Below are 17,055 nucleotides of genomic sequence, written 5' to 3'. Positions count from 1 at the left end.
ATACCATTGCAATAAAATTGTAGAATTCTAAGAGTTAGAAGGAACTTCTTCAAAGTTCTTCGTATGTGCTCTTTGTCTGGGTCTTTTCTCTAGCATATGGGACATATTTGTCCTTTGCTGTTTGTTTTTGGATATAGGGAATGGCTTATCACAACAGCTATTGCGTGTCATATCAAGAATATGGTAGCTTCATAAAGTGAGCTGGGGAGTGCACCCTCATTTTTTGTTTTAATTCTGGAATATTTTAAGATTAAAATGATTTGTACCTTGATTATTTTTGCTAAAACTCACTGATAAAATTCATATTTGTAAAAATCTTCCTTTTAAGTATTCGGTTATATGATTTTTAGTGTATTTATGCAACCATCATCACCATCAAATTTTAGAATAGTTTTATATCTCAAAAAGAATTGGTGTATCATTAGCACTTAGTCCTCATTCTCCCTTCCCTTCAGTCCGTATGAACCACTTGTCTTTCTAGCTCTATGAATTTGCTTATTCTAGACATTTCATTAGAATGGAATAACAAAATTTGTGGTCTTTTCTGACTAACTTTTTCAATTATTAAATTTCAGAGTTGATTCCTGTTATAGTATATATGTCTTCATTCCCTTTTTATGGCTGGATAAATAATTCACTTCATGGATAAACTATATTTTCTTTATTCATTGATGGCTTGATTGACATTTGGGTTGTTTCTGCTTTTTTGGCTATTATGAATAATGCTGCTACGGTTTATCTTGTACACTTTTTTTGTATGGACATATGTTTTAATTTGTATTAGGTACATACGTAAGAGTAGGCCTGTTGAATCACTTGGTAACTCTGTGCTTAGCTTTTAAGGAATTGATAGACTGTTTTTCAAAATGTCTGTTCCATTTTATAATCCCACATCAATATACGAAGGTTCTGATTTGTGCATATCTTTTTTTAATTGAAGTATAGTTGATTTACAATATTAATTTATCCATATCTGTGTCACCACTTGTTATTACATGTTTTATTTGCTCTTGCCATCCCAGTAGGTGTAAAGCGTTATCTCATGGTTTTGATTTTCATTTCCCTAATGACTAATGAATGATGTTCAGCATCTTTTCATGTGCTTGTTAGCCACCATTCGTAGATCTTCTTTTGTCTCCCATTCTCTCATTGTATTTTCACTATCTTAACTAAATGTTTTAGTTGTTTGTTTAATTAACAATTGAATTAGTTTCCTTTTTATTGTAATATATGTTCTTTTAATGCTGTTTCCCCTGCTGTGTTGGAAATTATTCCTGGACCTTTTTCTTCCAATCTTAGAAATTAACATCCTTTACTCAAAATCAAATCTGCTCCTAGAAATATGATGCTGCATATTTAATTTATTAAATTATGCAGTAAACCGAGCTATTTACTCTGCCTCTGAACAATACACAGGTCTTAAAATACTTTAACTCAATCTCCTCTCTGGATTAACTGGTTATCACTTAAAAAAGTAATTGTTTATATTTATTGCATGTGTATAAAACCAGGACACAATTTGGGAAATTTATTTAGTAAGGGGCCAGATAGTAAATATTTTCAGTTTTACCAGCTATGTGGTTTCTGTTTCAAGTACTCAACTCTGCTTTGTAGTGCAGAAGCAGCTGTTGATGAATTGACATGACTGTATTTTTCTATAAAATTCAGTTCACAAAATCTAATAGCCAAATTTGATCATAGGCCGTATTTGCTGACTCATATACTAATGAGACATCCCTTCTTACATACAACTCAGTCCTTTATTCTATCTCAAATCAGTTTCCTTCTGCCTTTTTGTGATGATTTGTAGTTAGTAAACTTAATTTTGTTTGTTTGAAAATGTATTTTTTTGGTTCTCCATTTTGAAAGATATATTGATGGATGTACAATATCTTATTGGTAGTTATTGTTTTTGTCTGGCTTGTTAAAGATATTTGTTGTGCTGACTCTTTTTCATTGTTCAGGATCCATTAGCAGTTTGTATGTCCCTAAAAATATTTTTTCCTTTCTTGCTGGCACCTTTAGAATTTTTTATTTTTTAATTTTTATTTTGGCCTTGCCTATGGCATGTTCGATCCTGGGCCAGGGATCAAACTCCAGCCACAGCAGTGACAATGCCAGGTCCTTAACCACAAGGCTACTAGGGAACTCAAGAATTTTTTTAGTCTTTGTGTTTTAAAGTTTTAGTATTGGTGTCTTTTACAACTTATGCAAGTTTTCTGGCATTATCTCTTTATATATTGCCTGTACTTTATTCTTTCTTAAATATATTTTAGAATTTTTTTTCGCTTGTTTTTTTCTTTTTAATGCCCACACTTGTGGCAAATGGAAATTCCCAGCCTAGGGGTCAGATTGAAGCTGCAGCTGCCAGCTGATGCCATACCCATGGCAATACTGAATCCAAGCCACGTCTGTGACCTACTCCACAGCTTACTGCAATGCTGGATCCTTAACCCACCAAGCAAGGCCAGGGATCAAACCCACATTCTCATGGACACTGTTTGGGGTTCTTAACCTGTTGAGCCACAATGGGAATTCCTTTTGATCACTTTTGTACTGTATTTTTCTTGTCTCTTCTTTTTACTTGTATATGTTTTCACTTTGACTTGCTAACCTGCATTCTGAGTAATTTCTTTAATCTGATAATCCATTTCATTAATTTTTTAAAGTTATGTCTGATATGCTGCTAAAGTTCATTAAATTTTTAGGATGCACTTTTATAGAATTTGAATACATCAAATAGAAAACTGCACAACTCTTAGAATACAGCTTCATAGATTTTATAAAATAAACCTACCCATGTTGCCTGCATCTGAATCAAGATCAAAAATATTAGCAGTACCCAGAAGATCTTCTCTAGTCCCTGGCAAGACTCTTTTTCTTCAGATTCAAACTGCATCTTGACTTCTAAAACCATCAATTAATTTTCCTGTTTTTGAACTCTATGACACTTCATTAAATTTTAAATTGTAGGGAGTTCCCATTGTGGCGCAGTGGAAACAAATCTAACTAGTATCCATGAGGATGCAGGTTCAATCCCTGGCCTCACTCAGTGTGTCGGAGATCCAGAATTGCTGTGACTGTGGTATACATAGGCTGGCAGCTGTAGCTCTGATTTGACCCCTGGCCTGGTAACTTCCATATGCAAAAAGCAAAAAAAAAAAAAAAATTATAATATTCTTTTCGTTTTGATTGCTCTTTAAAACTCCTTGCTTTTTTCATAATTTTTAGAGCTTCCTTGTATTTCTTAGTACATGAATCATTTATTTTATATTATTGTCTAATCCCTGCTGACTCTTGCCTATTAGACCTAGTATTTCTGGTACTTTTTTTGTTTGTTTCTTTGTTGCTTCTTTTTGTTAAGGAGGGCATTCTTATTTTCCTTAGAAATTTCTCTCTAGAAATTCTTTGAAGACTAGCCGAAAGATTCCTCCTATGCATGCTTGAACTTACTTCTGATACGTTGGGAGTTTTCCAGTTTAGGACCATTTGAAACTAACTTCCTTGTTGGAAGTTTTTTTGCCACTCAGATTAAAAAAAATTCAAGTTACAACCTCTTATGAGGCTTGGCTTGTGGTTATGGGTATTTATGTTGCTCTATTCAAGGTTCAGTTTTCTGGCAGAGTTTTAATAGGGCGTGTAGAGAGCGGAAAAATGGGACAGTTTTATTTCTAGTTTAACGTAAGTATGCATGCAAAGCTTATGTCCTATTAAGTTCTATACTACAGATTACCCTAGGGCTTAATCTTTAATCAGCCTTATTTGTGAACAAGAGTGTTCAATCTCACTACTTTTGAACATTTCTTTAGTTTCTGGCTTCTCTCATTCCCATGCCTTAATCCTTACTTTTTGGAGAAACTCATTAATAAATTTTAAGAGATATAATGTGTGTTCCAATTTGTGTTTGTGTGTCTGTGTAAACAGATACAAGTTTTAATCATAGTATGTGTTATATGCAAACATTTTATAAATATATTCACCATTTTCATTTGTTTTTAGCACAAGGGTCCTTCAGGGCACTATTTCTACCATACTTCTGGTATTAGAATCCCCAAGTGATTGAAAGATGTTATGAGAATATTTTAATCCCTCTTTTTCTAATGGATTTTATGAAATGACTGATACATACTACCCTACTATTTTTTATCTCTTCAGTATTCACCTTATTTCTACAGCACTCCTGCCAGCTTCAGTTGTTTGCCCTTTTCATATGATAAATTATTTTATTCTTATTATTCCAGTGTTTTATGAGTGACTTAAGAACTATAGAAGTCTCTGTCTTTAACGCATAAGGTGTTATTATATTTTCTGATTTTTCTTCTAGAACTGAGTTAGCATCTTAGTTTATTTTAAACTTAAAATAAAAATCATATACCAGATGGAGAGGCCTAGAATCAAATAGAACCTTCTAAAGTCTATTTTTTCATACTCCCTAGGAGACTATAGAGTGACTGTATAATCAACATTGAAACTTAAAGTAGAAACAAGTTTTTAACCATCTGGTTATTCTCATTGGTCAAATCTACCCTAAGGAAAGGAGATTATTTCAAGATATTTAAAACTTTTTCAGGCATTAAAAAAACTATAGATATTAACTTCTTAGGAAAAAGCATCTTTTTTCCTTTAAGGTTGTAAAATATCTGGGTATAACCCTTTGATGGATATGTTTAAAGAGTAGTTTATCTTTACACCTATGCGTAGATGGAGAAAGAATCTGGAGGTCTCTTCATTTTCAGTTTTCAAATAGTCCTCCTGGTTTTGGTGTCACTCTGCATTCCCTTTTTCAAACATATTTGAGTATTAGAACCTGTTGAAGGATAGATGTCATGAATCAGATAGATCCTTTATAGTTATCCCCCCAGGCATCAGTCACTTGCTGTTTATCTATTATCTTCCCATGTTTAAAAACTTGGTAACATTACTTATTTGCTGTTTTGTCTTCTCCTGTTCGCCTACTCATTTTGACTTAGAATGCTTTTTTTCCTCTGTCATTTTGCTGGTTTAAGAATGCAGATAAATATTTTTAGTCATTTTCAACCAGATATGGAATGTGACTAAATCTATACCACCTTCTGATTATACTCTTTTCTAGTCTGCTTCTGTGATACTATTGCTTTATGTTCAACTCTTTTTTTTTTTTGGTAAGTGTAGAGGATGAATTTGGTGGAGACCGGGGGAATGGGTGCAGGGGAAGATAGGAAAATTGGAGTCAAGGAGATTAGTTAGATAGTGTGGCTAGCTTTTATAATTGTCTAAAATTATCAGAACCAGAATCTTGGTGATTGGGATGGGAAAAATGGGAAAGCATAGAGAATTATTTGACATTAGCCAAAATTAATGAAACTGTGATTGGGCTACTTACCAATGGTGAAGGAAAAGTAAATGTATAGAATAACTCCATGGTTCCTAATTGCGATATCTATGTAGAAGTTTATACAGTTAAAACTATAATTACAAATAAAGAAAGCGACTTAATTTTGAGTGTGAAAGATGAGAGGGATGAATTTAGTTTGGGAATACTGTGAAATGTTTGTGGGGCATTTAGTTAAATTATCTAATAAGCTGTTGCGTATATGAGTCTAGAACTTAAAAGAGGCATTATTGTTAGAGATACATAATGATAGCAGGGAAAACCATGAAAAAAAATATGATCCCTTAAACAGAGACAAACAGATAGAAAAAGAGGGGAACACTAACTGGATGAAAAGGAAAAGAATAATCTGTGATGGAAACTTACAAGTAAAAGGTAAGGTAAGGAAGCGGAAAAACCATGAGGCAGTAGTCTCCTGGAAGACAGATGATTAAGTCGTGTAACTGTAGCACAGCTGCCTAACAAGATGAAGACTAAAAGGTGTGAAAGGGACTTGACAGTTTTAGGCGATCGATTTCTCTTATCCCAATACTTTAAGCGGAATAGTGTTAATGCTAGTCAGATGATGATGGCCTCAGGACTAAACTGAAAGTGAAGAATTGATATAACACATTCATAGTCTTAAAAAATTATCTAAGGGAGTTCCTGTGATGCCTCAGCAGAAACAAATCTGACTCGTATCCATGAGGATGTGGTTTTGATCCCTGGCCCTGCTCAGTAGGTTAAGGATCCAGCGTTGTTGTGTCTGGGTCATAGGCTGGCAGCTGTAGCTACGATTTGACAGCTAGCCTAGGAACTTCCATATGCTGGGGTATAGACCTAAAAAGCAAAAAACAAAACACAAAAATTATTTAAGAGAGAAGAATGGGGAGTTTCCATCATGGCTCATTGGTTAACAAATCCAACTAGGAACCATGAGGTTGTGGGTTCAATCCCTGGCCTTGCTCGGTGGGTTGGGGATCCGGCGTTGCCGTGAGTTGTGGTGTAGGGCGCAGACGCGGCTCGGATCCCCCGTTGCTGTGGCTCTGGCGTAGGCCAGAGGCTACAGCTCCGATTAGATCCTTAGCCTGGGAATCTCCATATGCTGCCGGAGCGGCCCTAGAAAAGATAAAAAAAAAAAAAAAGAAGAAGAATGGGGATGATACGTGTGTATGTGTGTATATGTATATATACACCTTGATAGTCTTTGGTTGTAAACAACAGAGACCACATCAGGATAACATAAGCAAAAATGGGACTTAATGACCCTTTGACTGTATTCTACTCTAGAAAACAACTTTGAATTTTTAAATAAAATTTTGCTATTTCTCTGTTTGACTCTGGTGGCTATGAAGGACATGTTTTCAATTAAAACTTTGTTTCATTTCTTTATCTTTTTTTTTTAACTTGTCCTTTTAACTCCTGTGAAGTTAATTTTCTCTTGATCTTTGTCTTTGGTGTTACTCAGTTATCACTGTGGAGTTCTAAATTTCTGTTAAAACTTTAATTTTTGAAGCCAGTTGTTTTAGATTCAAGATATAACAAACTAGTCATTATGATATGACCAACATGTGAAAAAAGCCTCCAGCATTACAAAGATTATCAACAGGATGAACAAAAAGTGTTCTCATTATAGATTTGAGGCTTCTTGTAGACTGAACTTAGACTTCTAAGCTTCAGAATGAGAAACTGTTTGTTGAAACGTGTCATCTGCTTTCAGTTGCCATGGGAAAGGAGAGATGATCTCTAATATAGCCAGATTCAATCCGTGTAGGGTGTTTGGGTCAAAATCAACATCTTGAGTTTCATTAGAGAACATATTGCAGTGAGGCTTGCAGATGTAATTTGCTATATCCAGCTCACACCTCTGAGCAGATGGGTTTCTACCTTGTGCCTAGCAGAGGTTTGTTTTTCCTTTTTTGAAAGAGTTGCCTGTGACTTTAATAAAATATTTTGACAGAGATGGAATATTGAGATCATTTATAAATTAAAACTCTGCTGTTGTTGGATTTAGTAAGTTTTAATAGAAACTGATGTGAAAATTGTTGAACATCTTTGAAAAATATGAGGGCTATTTTCCATGTAGTTCTGATCGCCTTAGTGGCTCATGTGTATTGTTGCAATATAGATTTTTTTTTAATATCATAGTTTGATAATCATAATTTGCACTTGTTCTGGGAGTTCCCATTGTGCCTCAGTGGGTTAAGAACCCAACTAGTGTCCATGAGAATTCGGGTTCAATCCCTGGCCCCAATCAGTGGGGTTAAGGATCTGGTGTTGCTGTAAGCTGTAGTGTAGGTCTCATATGGGGCTTGGATCTGACGTTGCTGTGACTGTGGTGTAGGCTGGCAGCTGCAACTCTCATTTGACTCCTAGACTGGGAACTTCCATATGCCACAGATGAGGCCCTAAAAAGAAAAAGAAAAAGAAAAACAATTTCTATTGTTCTAAAGAATTTATTCACAAAACAGAAACAGATTCAAAGATTTCAAAACCAAACTTTTGATTACCAAAGTGGAAATGTGGGGACAGGTAAATTAGAAAGTTGGGATTAACATATACACACTACTGTATATAAAATAGATAAGTAACCAGGACCTACTATGTACCACAAGGAAATCTACTCAATATTCTGTAAAAAAATAAAAATAAATAATAATCTGTATGAGAAAATAATCTGCAAAGGAATGGATATATGTATATGTATAACTGATTCACTTTGCTCTACACCTGAAATTAACACAACATTGTAAGTCAAATATATGTCAGAAAAAATTTTTTTAAAAATTTCTGCTGTTCTGAAAGATGGCAATGTAGTATTGCAAGAGTTCTTTTCCCCCAGTTTTACTCTGTGTCTTTGACTTTAATTCTTAAACTGTATGTAAATTAGATTTTCTAAGGAAAGGTGAAAGCTCAGAAAAGAGCTTCAGATTTGTTCTTGATGTTATTATTTTAAAATACATCTCTTGAAAGCCATCATATATGTATAACAAATGAAGTTAAGCTGTTGAACTGCATTAACATATTTAATATAATTACTATAGACATTGTTCTCAGTAGCTCACATTCATTTTTCTGAATCATTTGTTTAGCTGCAAGTTCTGTTACTTTGAAAGGCTGCACAAAGAACCTTTATTTATTTCCTGTTAATCAATATTACATTGCCCAACCCCCAAACACATTTATTTTGCAAACAAAAACCAATATGGCAGATCTAATATGCACCATATTTTTCCTGCTCACCTTTTAAAAATAAACTATATAATTTACAGTGTCTTAAGATCTTAAAAATACGGCTTTTTAAATGATACTAAGGTAGTATATTCTCATTAAAGGCAATTTTTAAATTGAGATATAGTTGACATATAAAATTGTGTAAGTTTAAGGTGTACAACATTGCTGGTTTCATACACTTAGATATTGCAGTGTGATTACCACTGTGGTGTTAGCTAACATTTCTATCAGGTCACACTATTATTTGTTTTCTATGGTGCAAACATTTAAGGTCTAGTCTCTTAGCAACTTTGATGTGTGTTAATATAGGATTGTTGACTCTAATCATTATGATGTGCCTTAGATCTTCAGATCTTATCTTCTAGTTGCTAACTTAGCAGTGGCTGGAGCCAAGTGTGAGCTGGTTCCATTCCCTCTAAGTGTGTACTCTATTCCCTCCTGGCAATGGCACCTTCACCCCAGAGGGGAGTGTATCTGGAACAAGAGGGCCCAGAGAGGGCATGCAGTGTGGGCCCCCTGTTAAAGCTGGAATGTTCCTGGCCCCTCTCTTTCAGCACCAGTAATGGCCACTCTTGCCTTTTTTAGATGCAGTGCTGGTCTGACTGGCTCCATCCCCATGAAGTGCACACTTTCCTTGGCAGTGGCATCCTTTGCGCCAAGGGGAGCTGAGCCAGTCAAAGCTCTAGAGGGGCTGGAGCAGCCACACTTGCCTGTGGGCTGGGGCATGTGCCTTAACTGTCACAGGAAATCTGCTAGATCCCTGTACAATTTCGGTCCACTTCCTCTCTTGTGGTCCAAGGAGTTAGCAACTGTGTGTGGGTGTGTGTATTCTTCAGGAGCACAGCCTTGGTGTCTTACAAACCTGTGCTAAGACCTATTGGTTTTTCAAGCAGCTAAAGGGACTCATCTTCCCAGTTTTGGATTCTAGGGCTGAAGTGCTCAATATGTGGTTTGAACTGCTCACTTCCAAGGGAGGATCTCTGAGCTCTTGATATACCCTCCCTATTCTGGGTCCCCTATAAAGAGCACAGGTCCCCACCTGATTGCATCTCCCTTCCTGCCTGACTTCCTGTGGATCTTTCTTTACACCTTTGATCATAGCATGGTCTTTTTTTTTTTTTTTTTTTCCTGCTAGCCTTCTCTTTTTCTGTGAGAGTTGTCCCTCATGTAAGTGTATTTCTGATTTATTCATTGGGGGAGGTGAGTTTACCACATCCCTACTCTGCCATCTTGACCTCTTCCTCCTCACAATACCCACATTTTCTTGATGTGTTCATCTATTGATGGACTCTGAGGTTGCTTCTCTCTCTTGGGCATTGAGAGTAATATTGCTATGGACACTGAGATGCACATATCTTTTTCTAGTAGTGTTTTTGTTTTCATCAGATAAATAGCTGAAGTGGAATTGCTAAATCCTATGGTAGTTCTGTTTTTAATTTTTTGAGCAGCTCTCATCCTGTTTTTTTTTTTTGTCTTTTGTCTTTTCTGTTGTTGTTGTTGTTGTTGTTGCTATTTCTTGGGCCGCTCCCGCGGCATATGGAGGTTCCCAGGCTAGGGGTCGAATCGGAGCTATAGCCACTGGCCTACGCCAGAGCCACAGCAACGCAGGATCCGAGCCGCGTCTGCAACCTACACCACAGCTCACGGCAACGCCGGATCGTTAACCCACTGAGCAAGGGCAGGGACCGAACCCGCAACCTCATGGTTCCTAGTCGGATTCGTTAACCACCGCGCCGCGATGGGAACTCCTCATCCTGTTTTTGACAGTGGTTATACCAGTTGACATTCCTATCAGCAGTGTGCACAGGGCTCCCTTTCCTCTACATCCTAATACTTGTTATTTATTGTCTTTTTGATAATTGCCATTCTGACAGGTGTGAGATGTTACCTCATTGTGGTTTTGATTTGCCTTTCCCTAACAATTAGTTTTGTTGAGCACCTTTTCATTGGTCTATTGGCCAACTGTATGTCTTATTTGGAAAAATGTTTATTCAGGTCCTCTGCCCGCTTTTTATGTTTTATTTTATTTTTTTATTTTATAATGATTTTTATTTTTTCCATTATTGCTGGTTTACAGTGTTCTGTCAATTTTGTCCTATCTGCCCACTTTTTAATCAGACTTTTTATGATCCCGAGTTGCATGTGTTCTTTATATATTTTGGATATGGTGGATTTTCAGTTTCTCGGAAGGAAGTGTAGCTTTGGATCCTTCCAGCTATATGACATTTTAGCTTCTTTTTTTGAAATTCTTGACAGTTTTTGGGAAAAAACTACTTCTGGCCCTTATTGATAATTTGGTAAACTTTTAATAATTCCTTTAATGCCTTCCCACTCCTTATAAAATTACTATAAATTCTCACCACTTTTCTCCAGGTTATCTGATTATTTTCTCTACTCAACATACTACATCTTTATTCCTTTAACAAAAGCATTGGCAACTTCCCATCCAGACATGGTCCTGCTGCAGGGCCTTTGCACTCACTATTCACCTTCTGGAACACTTTTTTCCCCAAGTAGCTTCATGACTCATATCTTTACTAAAGGTCATTTATCAGAGCAGATTACTGGACTGTCCTATCTTAAAGTAGCAGCACCATCCCCTGTGGTATTACCCTGCTTAATTATTCTTCAGAGCATTTACAACCATCAACATACTATATGTTATTTAATTATTTATTATTTTTCTTTCTGCAACTAGAATGCAAGTTGCATGGGAACAGTGAGTTTGTATTGATCACTGCCCTCTTCCTAGGTTCTAGAATAATGTGTAGGATATAATTAATGGAGTAAATATTTGTTTGATAAATGAATCTGCGGTACCTGGAGTAAGTCTTTAGTCTTCTGTCATCACTTTATGACCCAAGCATTTTTATACGTTTATCCATCTCTGTCCCTCCCTCCCATTCTCCTTTTCTACTTTCCCTCCCTCTACCCCTCCCTTTCCCCCTCCTTCCTCCCTCCCTCCCTTCCTTTCTTACCCTTTCTTTCCTCCCTTCCTTCTTTCCTTTCTTCTCCCTCCTTCCCTTCCTCCTCCTTTTCCTTCCTTCTTTCCTTCTCAAAGCAAATATTTATTGAGTGCCTACAATGTATTATGAACTGTGTTTTTAAAGAATTTGCTTTATCAATTATAACCTCTTTAACCATTTTGTCATATGAATATGCTAAAGTTACTTTCAATTTTTTCAACAGAATGAAGCTTTTGGTTGCAAATTCAGTGGAAAAACTTTTAATCCTTGATGTTGTTCATTGATCCATTTTTGAAACGCTTTAACTTCTGGATAGTCACTTTCTTTGGTTTGTTTTTTGTGGATCATGGCTACTTCCATCTCTTATGGAATCCTTTTCCTGTGTTCATTGTTTAAAGATAGGTGTGCTTCATATTTACAGTTTTACTAGATATTCTTATCTATACCTATACTGAAGCTATTACCCTTTCACTGGTGGTTTATAAATCTATAAGATTGTCACTTATCTGGCTTTCCTATTCCTTTTTTATATTCTCAGGCATTTCTTTGACCTAGATTGCCCATCATATGGCACTAATAATAGAATGTTATGTGACAGAGTAAAAGCTATTTTCAATATCAAAAATTGCTCCATTCTTAATTTCAAAGCTGGTTCCTGGCTATACCTGTCAGCTTTAGTGTGTTTTTTGAAGTGGTTCACCTTAACCCCCAAGAATGAAGCCACGCTTTAGGTGCCAAGTTATAGATAAACACGATCTCCAGAAGTTCCCACTGTAGCAGAGTGGATTAAGATTCAGGGTTGTCTTTGTGGCGTCTTGGGTCACTGTTGAGGCTCAGGTTAGATTATTCTTGGCCCAGTGTGGTGGGTTAAGGATCTGGCATTGTTGCAGCTATGGCATAGGTCACAACTGCAACTCAGATTCAATCTCTGGCCTGGAAACTTCCATATGCCAAGCCTTGGGTATGCCAAAAAATCCCTTGATCTCCAGGACCCGGGTTTTCTTCCCTATGATTCCCTTTTGTATGAGCTCTTCACAAAATCAAATTCATTCATTCAAACTTATTTAGAATTTGAAATAATTTCTTGAACTGAAGGAGTCCTGTGGTCATCCATGAACGTCCTGCCTTTTACAAAAATTCAGGAGTTCCCATCATGGCTCCAATGGATATGAGTCTGACTAGGATCTATAAGCATGTGGGTTTGATCCCTGGCCCCCCTTAGTGGGTCAGGGATCCAGCATTGCCATGAGCTGTGGTGCAGGTCGTAGATGCTGCTCAGATCTGGTGTTGCTGTGGCTGTGGCGTGGGCCGGTAACTGTAGCTCCAATTTGCCCCCTAGCCTGGGAATTTCCTTATGCCACAGGTGCCACCCTAAAAGGCAAAAAAAGAAGAAAAAGAATAACATTCAAATAATACTAAATAATGAAAGGAATGAAATTCATCAGGGCTTGACTTTTTACCTTGTTAAAACTTTCTTCCATTTTTTCTTTGTCACTAAGTTGGTTCTTTTGCTATAATTGAGTCCACTCAATTCTTGCAAACAGAAAAGTCATGAAATGGCTCAGTGCTTCACGAGGAAAAAGCAGAGGATTTAGGAATTTTTAGCATTTCTCCTCCAACACTTAGGGATAGATGGAGCTAGGATTCTAACCTAAGTTGGTCTGGTGCAAAATCCAGGCTCATTCTCCTATTGAGACAGTGTCAAGAGTATCTACTGCACTCAGTAAACTAGTTTATCAACTTAAGTGAGTTGATATGCTCTGTCAGTAAAATAAAATGAACACACAAATGTGTACCTTTTATCGCTCACAAATGCTTGTTTATTAGGAGAGTTAGCATGGCAAAGCCTTTCTACATTAGTCTCAACTTTCATCCAGTAACAGTTGAAAATACTTCTTTTGTAGAAGTCTTGGGAAGGTTTAACTCAAAATAGATTTGACCCAAATCGACTAAAGTGACTACATGTACTGTATTTTGTGGTAAGAAAAATGATTAAAAATATTTAACTTCTAGGATATTTGTATTGTAAATGTTTCTAATTATTCTTATTGTTATAAATATAATGTATATAGCTAAAAATATTTTGGAAAGGGAATCATGACCTAAGCATCTTTCTTAGTTTTTAAAGTTTTGAGAGCACAATGTTTGTAAAATACATATTCAATTTAATAGCTTAAAAAGGGATAATTAGCTATTGAGTTATTTCTTTTTCTTTTTTCTTTTTCTTTTTTTTTTTTTTTTTTAGGGCTGCACCCTCAGTATGTGGAAATTCCCAAGCTAGGGGTCCAATTGGAGCTATAGCTGCTGGCCCATGCCACAGCCACAGCAACATCAGATCTGAACCATGTATGTGCCCTAAACCATAGCTCACACCAATGCCAGATCCTTAATCCACTGAGCGAGGCCAGGGATCAAATCTACAACCTCATGGTTCTTAGTTGGATTTGCTTTCGCTGTGCCACAACAGAAACTCCTATTCTGTTATTTTTAAAAGCTAAAGTAAAAAATGATTAGAAAGCAAAAATCAGCATTTAAGAATAAGGATAGTTAAAATACCTTATATTTATAATTTAAGTTATAACCCATATATCTTAATGCCTAAATCATGAGACCCAATAAATATTTTGTTTCCTTAATTATGTAGTTGTCTTTGCATAATGATTTATGTGAGGTGAGGAGTGCCATTAGTGGTTAGGAAATATGTAGAATTGTCATATTTCTTGACAAGTTAGAGAAACTGAGGGTATGTCTTGTTAGCTATGACCTTAAACAAATCCTACATTGCTGTCATTTTAACATCTCTTTAAAAACTGTAAAGTAGTTACTAATACCTTAGTTGCTTGAAGGACAGTGCTAGTTTTTGAGGTTATTTTTAAGGGCAATAATTGTTCTTGTTCTGGTTTTGAATCATTTATAATTGCAATCATAAGTTTTAAAAAATCTTAAAAAGCAGTATTATATTTCTTTATGAAGTAGTGAAATGTTGATGATTAAACCAGTAATAACTTTCAGAAATGAACAGTAGTTAGCATTGAATGCTTGGAGTTCTAGATGTGAAGAAAATATTTCACAAATTTGATGTGTTATTTTATCATAATTTAATAATCATATTTTAAATATATCTTTATATAACATACTTTTATTTTTTTAAATTTACATTTTATTATCTGATCCATGCAATACATTTTACATTTCCTAATACAAAGCAGTATTTTCTTCCAAATGTAGAATTTTGGTTACTGAGCAAATAAAACTGTAGGCTGCTCATTTTCATTTCCTTCTCTTCCAGACATGTCAGCAGTTCTCTTCATCCAGGAGAACTGATTACACTTTATACCATTTTTTAGTGCTTTCATTCTTTGAATGTTTCCAATACTTAAATTAACATCACTTAGAATTAAGGAAAACCTTTATCTCAACTGTCTTTAAATCGTGTAAGTGCTAATTGGTTTGGGGAAACAGTGTCAGCCCTTTGGCTTATTTGTATTTGTAGAAAGCAATGTATCCATCTCCAAATTGTTAACCCTCACAATTAGTAAAATATTCCTGGTTATGCTAATTCATATTTGAAATAAAAACCTGCCTGAGCCGTAAAGGATTTGGGGACACAGAGAAAAAAGTAAAAAAGAAGAGAAAGGCACTTTTCTTGTGTTTCAAAGACTTAATGACAGAGGTTATGTATGAAAGAAGGAAAACTGAGGGGTGGTATCTCTAATTTTGACCAACTTTCCTTCTTCATTTTCCATATTGGCGTTTATAAAGTCATTCACCTTGGAACCAAGTACACATACTTTTTCCTATGGTAAAGTATAGCATCTTTAGAAAGAGTGATTATTGGAATTCCTGTCATGGTGCATGGAAACAAATCTGACTAGGAACTATGAAGTTGCAGGTTCAATACCAGGCCTCCCTCAGTGGGTTAAGGATCCAGCATTGCTGTGAGCTGTGGTGTAGGTTGCAGACACATCTCGGATCTGGCATTGCTGTGGCTGTGGTGTAGGCTGCCAGCTGTAGCTCCGATTAGACCCTAACCTGGGAACTTCTATATGCTGTGGGTGTGGCCCTAAAAAAAAGCCGATTATCTTTCCAAAATATTGATTCCTGCCCACCAATATTGAACATTGTGATTTAGATGTATATGATGAGGGTCTATATAATTAATCACTCTTCGTAAAACAACATTGATAATAAAATTTTTGAAATGTATATTTTTGAGAGAATTTTTTGTTATCTAAATCAGTCTTTCTGCTTCTAGTTTTGTGAAAAATTAGCAACATGTAATACAATATAAGGAAATCCACACTGTGTGATTTTTATGATTCCACTCAGTTTTAAGTTAATATTATTTAATGAAGTCTCCTTCCCCTATTGTTGACACATGTATCACATAGCCTTACACTGAGTTTTGTCCCAAAGCTCTGTCATGCTCATTTTCTTTTACATAATTTCATCTGAAGTACATTAGTGTTGGTTATTTATATATATATATATATTTTTATTTGTCTTTTTAGGACCACACCTGAGCATATGGAAGTTCCCAGGCTAGGGGTTGAATTGGATCTGCAGCTGCCAGCCTACACCACAGCCACAGCAACGCTGGATCCAAGTCGCTTCCGCAGCCTATGCCGTAGCTCATGGCAATGCTGGATCCTTAACCCACTGAGCAAGGCAAGGGATCAAACCTTTGTCCTCATGGATACTAGTCAGTTTCCTTACTGCCAAGCCACCATGGGAATCCCAGTTATAATTTGTTGAGAATGAATTTTTTGGTATTCTTTTCTCTGTTGATAATATAGAGGTTTCACAAATTCAAATAGAAACGGAATTCTCAATCTTGATACTTTTTAATTTTTCTTGTCCTCTAGACAATTTGTTTGACTATTCCTAAATTCTACCAACAATAAATAATTTTTCTAAAATGGAAGACCCATTTTATAGCTTTAGAACTCACTAATTAAAGTGAAAATTCTAATCTCAAAAGTCTCAGATTAGTACATGGAACTGGTCTGTCATGGATATCTGAACATATTTTAAGGAGTCCCCAGAACAGTATATTGTCAGTATTGTAAATAGATAAGGTGCTTTTATTTTGTTTATATACGTGTGTGTGTGTGTGTGTGTAAAAGGCATAGTTTTGCCAGTAACAATGTGTTGTGTTTTGGTAATTCACAGTGATAAAATTATGAGAATGTTTGTCTTTCCATGTTAGGATCTTCTAGATAGAGTGTGGCTTTTAAAACAAATGATCTGCTTGCTGAATAAATAGATATAGAGTATTACCTCAAAGAGTTCTGTTTAAGATGTAGAATATGGTACCCAATTTCAATTTATGATCTGATTCCAAAGAAGAAGCAGAGAAACATATTTTAGATAGTACTAATGTCATGTGGAAATTTTCCTTCAATTTAATGAATTTAATTGGTTTTTTTAAAATCCACCATAATCACCATGTAGTATTTCTTGGATAACATAAAATTTGAAAGACGATATATAGCTGCTACCAAC

The 17,055-nt window shown here is 35.7% G+C and overlaps 1 protein-coding gene across 8 annotated transcripts in view; it reads left to right on the top strand.

Annotated features, from left to right (window-relative positions):
• Positions 1–17,055, top strand: part of VPS13B (vacuolar protein sorting 13 homolog B) — a 717,975-nt gene that overhangs the window by 321,508 nt on the left and 379,412 nt on the right. The window lies entirely within an intron of this gene.

Source organism: Phacochoerus africanus, chromosome 6, assembly GCF_016906955.1.
Source record: "Phacochoerus africanus isolate WHEZ1 chromosome 6, ROS_Pafr_v1, whole genome shotgun sequence".
Classification (NCBI taxonomy): domain Eukaryota; kingdom Metazoa; phylum Chordata; class Mammalia; order Artiodactyla; family Suidae; genus Phacochoerus; species Phacochoerus africanus.
The sequence above is the reverse complement of the archived record's forward strand: the minus strand, read 5'-3'. Positions and strand labels throughout refer to the sequence as shown.